The sequence below is a fragment of the Acanthaster planci genome, linkage group LG10 (genome assembly GCF_054643075.1).
Source record: "Acanthaster planci isolate LZ-2023a linkage group LG10, COTS_SCS, whole genome shotgun sequence".
In the NCBI taxonomy this organism is placed as follows: Eukaryota; Metazoa; Echinodermata; class Asteroidea; order Valvatida; family Acanthasteridae; genus Acanthaster; species Acanthaster planci.
In genome coordinates, this window is record NC_141786.1 from 13,338,995 (window position 1) to 13,344,213 (window position 5,219).

The 5,219-nt window shown below is 41.4% G+C and overlaps 1 pseudogene; it reads right to left on the reverse strand.

The window, feature by feature from the left end:
• Positions 1 to 1,686: 1,686 nt before the first annotated feature.
• Positions 1,687 to 3,499, reverse strand: LOC147797833 (uncharacterized; annotated as a pseudogene).
• Positions 3,500 to 5,219: the final 1,720 nt, after the last annotated feature.

Sequence of the window (5,219 nt, forward strand, 5' to 3'; positions counted from 1 at the left end):
AAGACATCTTTAACGAACCGTTTTGCTCGTGTCACACCGTCAAAAAATGGCAGAAGTGGAGAGTAGACATCATTATCAACATCATTCTAAACATAACTGTTCATTGACTTCAGCACAACCAAAAATGTTTAACCAACAGGTCAAGTGACTTAGTGCCGGGGTGTAGTGTGCAAAAATAAACCCTGTTGCTTGTTTTACAGATTCGCATTTAACTTTTGGCGGTTAGCAAAGCAATCAAAATTGTGATGAGGCAAAAAAGAGGAAAACTAGTTTAACAGCAACCAAATTGCCTTTTTTGTAGTTTAAAAAGGGCCAAGTATCTCACATTGCAGAGGGAAGTTTGTTTTATTTCTGTTTTCGGCTCAGGCTGCATGTCGGTCAACTTGCCATAAAAGAGATATTATTTCTCGGGAAAAAGGACACCAAATGGGTTTTGTTTGATGTATGCAATCTACGCTGTGTAGTTTGTTACAAACCCTGTACCTCTTTGATCCCGACTCATTTAACACTTTCGCCAAATACCATTGGAACCTTCCTTATTTAATTAATACAATAAGAGCAGGAATGTAGATGGCAAATCTCTGGCAGTATAGTAGGCGGGAAACAGAATTAAGAATCAGTCAGTTGTAAACTCAGATAAAAGAAAACAATGAACATAGAACTTTAATACTCAAAATACTTTAAAGGCAGGAGGAAAAGGATGAAATTGGAAATACACGTCAAGGCTAAACACTTACGCTAATAAAAACCATAGGTGAAAAAGTCACCATTATGTAATAAGCTGTTTCCTACGTTGCATAAGGTTCCGATTTCCATTGAAGCCATCTTATTATGATAGTTTCGATGTTTCCCAATTTGTTCGTGAAGGATATTTTTGAAGCACGGTATTTAACGTTGATGTCCACCACTTTTACTAGATCTATTATAAAAAAACGCTTTACACAAAAAATGATTATAGGCTAGAGTCGTTTATCAGATCAAGTATATGACGGGTATCTGGTAAAGATCGCAAGAACCCTCGGCTAAAGTTTTAATTTAAGTTACTAAGACGAAATCGAAAATGGACTACAGTAGGCTGTACTCATTCATTTCTAAGCGTACATAAATCGTTAATGGGTCTCAACAAACTGTTATATAAACTTTTTTACAATATCGGAAAAGGAGCGCTGATAATAAACTTCAGTCAATCATGTACAAAACTACCCTAATTGTGTAAAGATCGCAATAAACACTAACTGATTCCGTTATGCAATGGTTGCACATGGAAACGTGACTCGTGACTGATTTTGTATTTAACTTTTCGTAATAAACTTGCGTTGAAAGTGGATAACATGCTCAACACTAATTAAATTGGGAAACCTGTCAAGTGTCATGGATTGATTTTTTAAAGTATAAGTATAACCTTAACCGAGTTGGAATTTCAGCAATTTCTTTGACCGTCGGAGAGCGAGATTCTTTCTTTTGTTTGTATGTATGTGTGTGTGTGGGTGGGTGTGTGTGTGTGTGTGTGTGTTGTGTGTGTATATATATATATATATATATATATATATTATATATATATATATATATATATATATATGTATATATATATTATATATATTATAATATATATATATATATACATACACGCATATAATAGACGGTCATGAACTTGAACAATGATAAAGCAACTACTACAAACACAGTGACTTGTCAACAGATCGGATGCAACTGGTCAACTTCAACTCCTTTAAACAATGTCAATGACCCAGACGTGGGATTCAAGAACCTTGTTAAACTCGCTCCAAAAGTCCATGAAGTTGTTGAAGGCATAGGACAGTTTGAGCACGCAACCGCACATGTGTGGAATGGGACGTCTTGTGAATGCACTTTGGACGACAAACCTCACAGCTATCTTCTTTCCCTGCAGCAGCAGATTGGAACCTGCAAAACGAATTGTGGTTTGGAGTTCTTGATATTGGGTCATCAGCCCCCCCCCCCCATTTAGTGCATGCACACACCCATACCAACACACGCCTGGTGGTCCCAATGATTCTTGTAACGAGAGCGCCATCAGATGGGTTACGTCAAATTGAAGGTCCATTTTTTTTAAAGCCCTGTACGTTCTGGAAGTCATGTCTGATATCGTTGATCGTTAGTTGGTTCATTCAAGGGTTAATTCAACACTGAAGTAACGCTAGGAATCGTTTCAGGTAAACCTCGCCTTACGGCGGATTCTGCTGGGATCTTTATCAATAAAATAAAAGGGCCGATTCAGTTTTATTAAATATTTCGTGACGTCACGGCAATGAAATTGCGATTTAAATAGGCTGACCAATATTGACCACACATATCAATGTTTTCTTTAGTTATACAGTCACTATTCAGTTAAAAAGGTCACGTCATCAGAGGGCCTCAGACTGTGCAGAAAGGCCAGCAAACACTGATGTTAAAGAACCAAAAGCTTTGGCAACATGTCTCTGGTTTTTTCTACCTGTCAGAAATCGGAGGGATATTCCCAGCTTCTCTTCAGACAAAGACTTGACGTACCTCCGCAGCATCCTCTCCGTTTCTTGCATTCCCTGCTTTATTTCATCTGGAAACTGCAACATCTGTAGCACTGAATCGGTGTTTGGCAACATCATCTCTCTAATTTCCTCAAAGCTCTTTGTCAACAGCGGCTTCAGCTCTTGCACAATGCCATGCCAGCATCTGGCAACGTAGGCTGGCGCTTGAATGATTTCCTTGTGAGCTACCTCCTTAAACACTGCTTGTAGATTTGATGAAGTTACCTGGACTCTGACCTTATGTGCATCCCATGCCTCCAGGAGATCATCTTCATCCACATCCTGGAAGTCGCTCTGGGCTCTTGAAAAGACCTCCCTCTAGCACTCGGGTATGAACTTCATGAATGTGTCAAGTAAAGATTTCTCTTCAACGGCATCGTTGCCATTCAGGGTAAAGTGGAGGAATGGTGGGGCCAGTTGCACAGGAAAATATCCTTCCTGACGGAATCCAACAACAAGTACTCTGGCACAAGCCTGCCAGCCTGCTTGTTTCATGTTGTGCCGAAGGCACGGTACCTTCAGATTCTCTCCAACTGAGTTCATTTAGAAGAACTCCTCCCAGAACTCGCACAGTGCATCGCCCATGACCCCGCCATTGTCCTCTGCTGCTTCTTCCGTGCCATTAGGCAAGAGCATCTGTACTTCTACCGTATTGCGCACGTCATGAATCATGTAATTGTCAATCAGCTCTTGCAGTACTTGTCCTCTGTGTAGCCTGATTTTCTCCACTTGAAATGCACAGCTTGCGTCAGCTTGCAATGGGGACCCTTCCACCAAAAAAATTGGGGTATGAGCCTAGATCTTGGAACATGGGGCCAAGGGCGACATCAAACAATTCTTTATCGCTTTCATCCCTTACTGTTATTTCTGAGGCGTGGATCCTTCTGCTGGAGGTGAAGTATCGTTTCCCCAGATCTCCCTTCTCACCTGAACGGTCGGTGTGCCCATATCAACCAAGGACTGATCGATAGGACACCGGTACAGTTTCATGAAGTTTTGCCACTCCATTGGGACCCGTTACTTGGAGACGAAATGATTCAGGATTGTTCACAACGTCATTCATCGTGAAATCCCCCCTTCCAGTGGGAGGTCAGGAGTCGCTTTTACCTCTGCACGGCTAGAGGATGCACCGGGTCCAACGCTCGTTTCCAATTGAGGACGAATTAGGTGCGGACTAGCTCCCTCTGGGGATGAGAGACTAGTTGTCGAGTTAGCCACAGAAGGTACCGTGGATGAACCAGCTTCGTTGGCAGTTGACTTCCCCGGATCTTGCCCGGGGCGGGAAGGTGGAACACTCTTTACAGACGGCACAACACTAACTACAGAAGGAGGGCAAGCAGCATGTTCTGAATCTTCGTCCACTTCATCTTCGTCATTCAACTCCTTTGATGTGGCGCAGAGATAAAACAGCAAGAGACCTAGTCCAGTAGACTCATGCAAACCTCTTACAGTATCGCTGATTTTCACGGGATTTCCTTGAAATTCCTGCAACTCCAACGTAAAGTTCTCCAAGTGTCCCATTTGGCTTGTTCCGTTCGGAAAGAAAAAGTTTTTAGCGCGACACATTATATCTTCTTTCATATCGCTCTTGTTCATCTGGGCAAATCTTTTGCCGCCACCCCGATCCTCTCGTCTCATGTGAATTACGTCCACTTTCAAGCCAATTTGAACCTTGCGCATCTTCTTCGCTGCGTGTGAGTTTCCATCATGTGCGTACGGTAGTTCACCTTTCACTTTCCTCTTCGAATCCCCAGTGCTTGGAATGTCATCATCTCCATCGTCTGCACTTGTATGTCTTTCCTTCAGGTTCTTGGATGAACTTAACTTGAAGGAAAACTCTGTTTTCAACTTTTGAAGCAAGGGCGTTGCTTTGGTTGCAAACGCATCCATTTCATCTGAAGACTCTGCCGTGTCCGTCATTGTGCTTAAACACAAGCGTCAAATTCATAACTCATTATTACCATGGTTACGCATACGCACTGCACAAAGAAATTAAAGGGTACCACAGTGAACAACCAGTGATATCAAAATGAAGTCGCTACCTGACAAAGCATAACCTGTATACTTGCCATTAAGTATATAAAACTGGGTGCAACAAAGAAACACAGTGGTAGTTTCCCTTCATTGGAATTATCTAGGTGAGATAAGAATTTAAAATGGCACCATGTTATTCCCGCGAACAAAGCTTCAATTTGACACCCTTCTCAGTTGGTATGCTTTCCGCATGACTGAGCACTAGTCGTTTGAATGAAATGCTCGTAATTTCAATTGTTGCAGGTACTGGTATTTTCTGATGGCAACTGCCAACATAAGTCAAAAATATTTTCATGGCCCAATTGGCTTGTTGCCTCGGAGTTTAATCCGTGACATTGGCAATTCCCATCAGACACAATCATTTTGTTGAGTTTGAACAAAATTTGTTCATTGGTCATTTGAATGAAATGCTCGTAATTGCAATTGTAGCATGGACTAGTAAGTGGTATTCTCGTCAAACTGTTTTTGAAGATTGTAGCCTATGACATATACATTGTCCAAAAATCAAATAAATCATCTAAAAATCACATTAGTACGTCATCGACACACTGGTATTTAACACTTCTTGCTATAGTGGCGTACCGAGTTTCAATTGAATCGGAGTTACAGTTCTGGGGATGTGAAGCCATAAACTTTGCA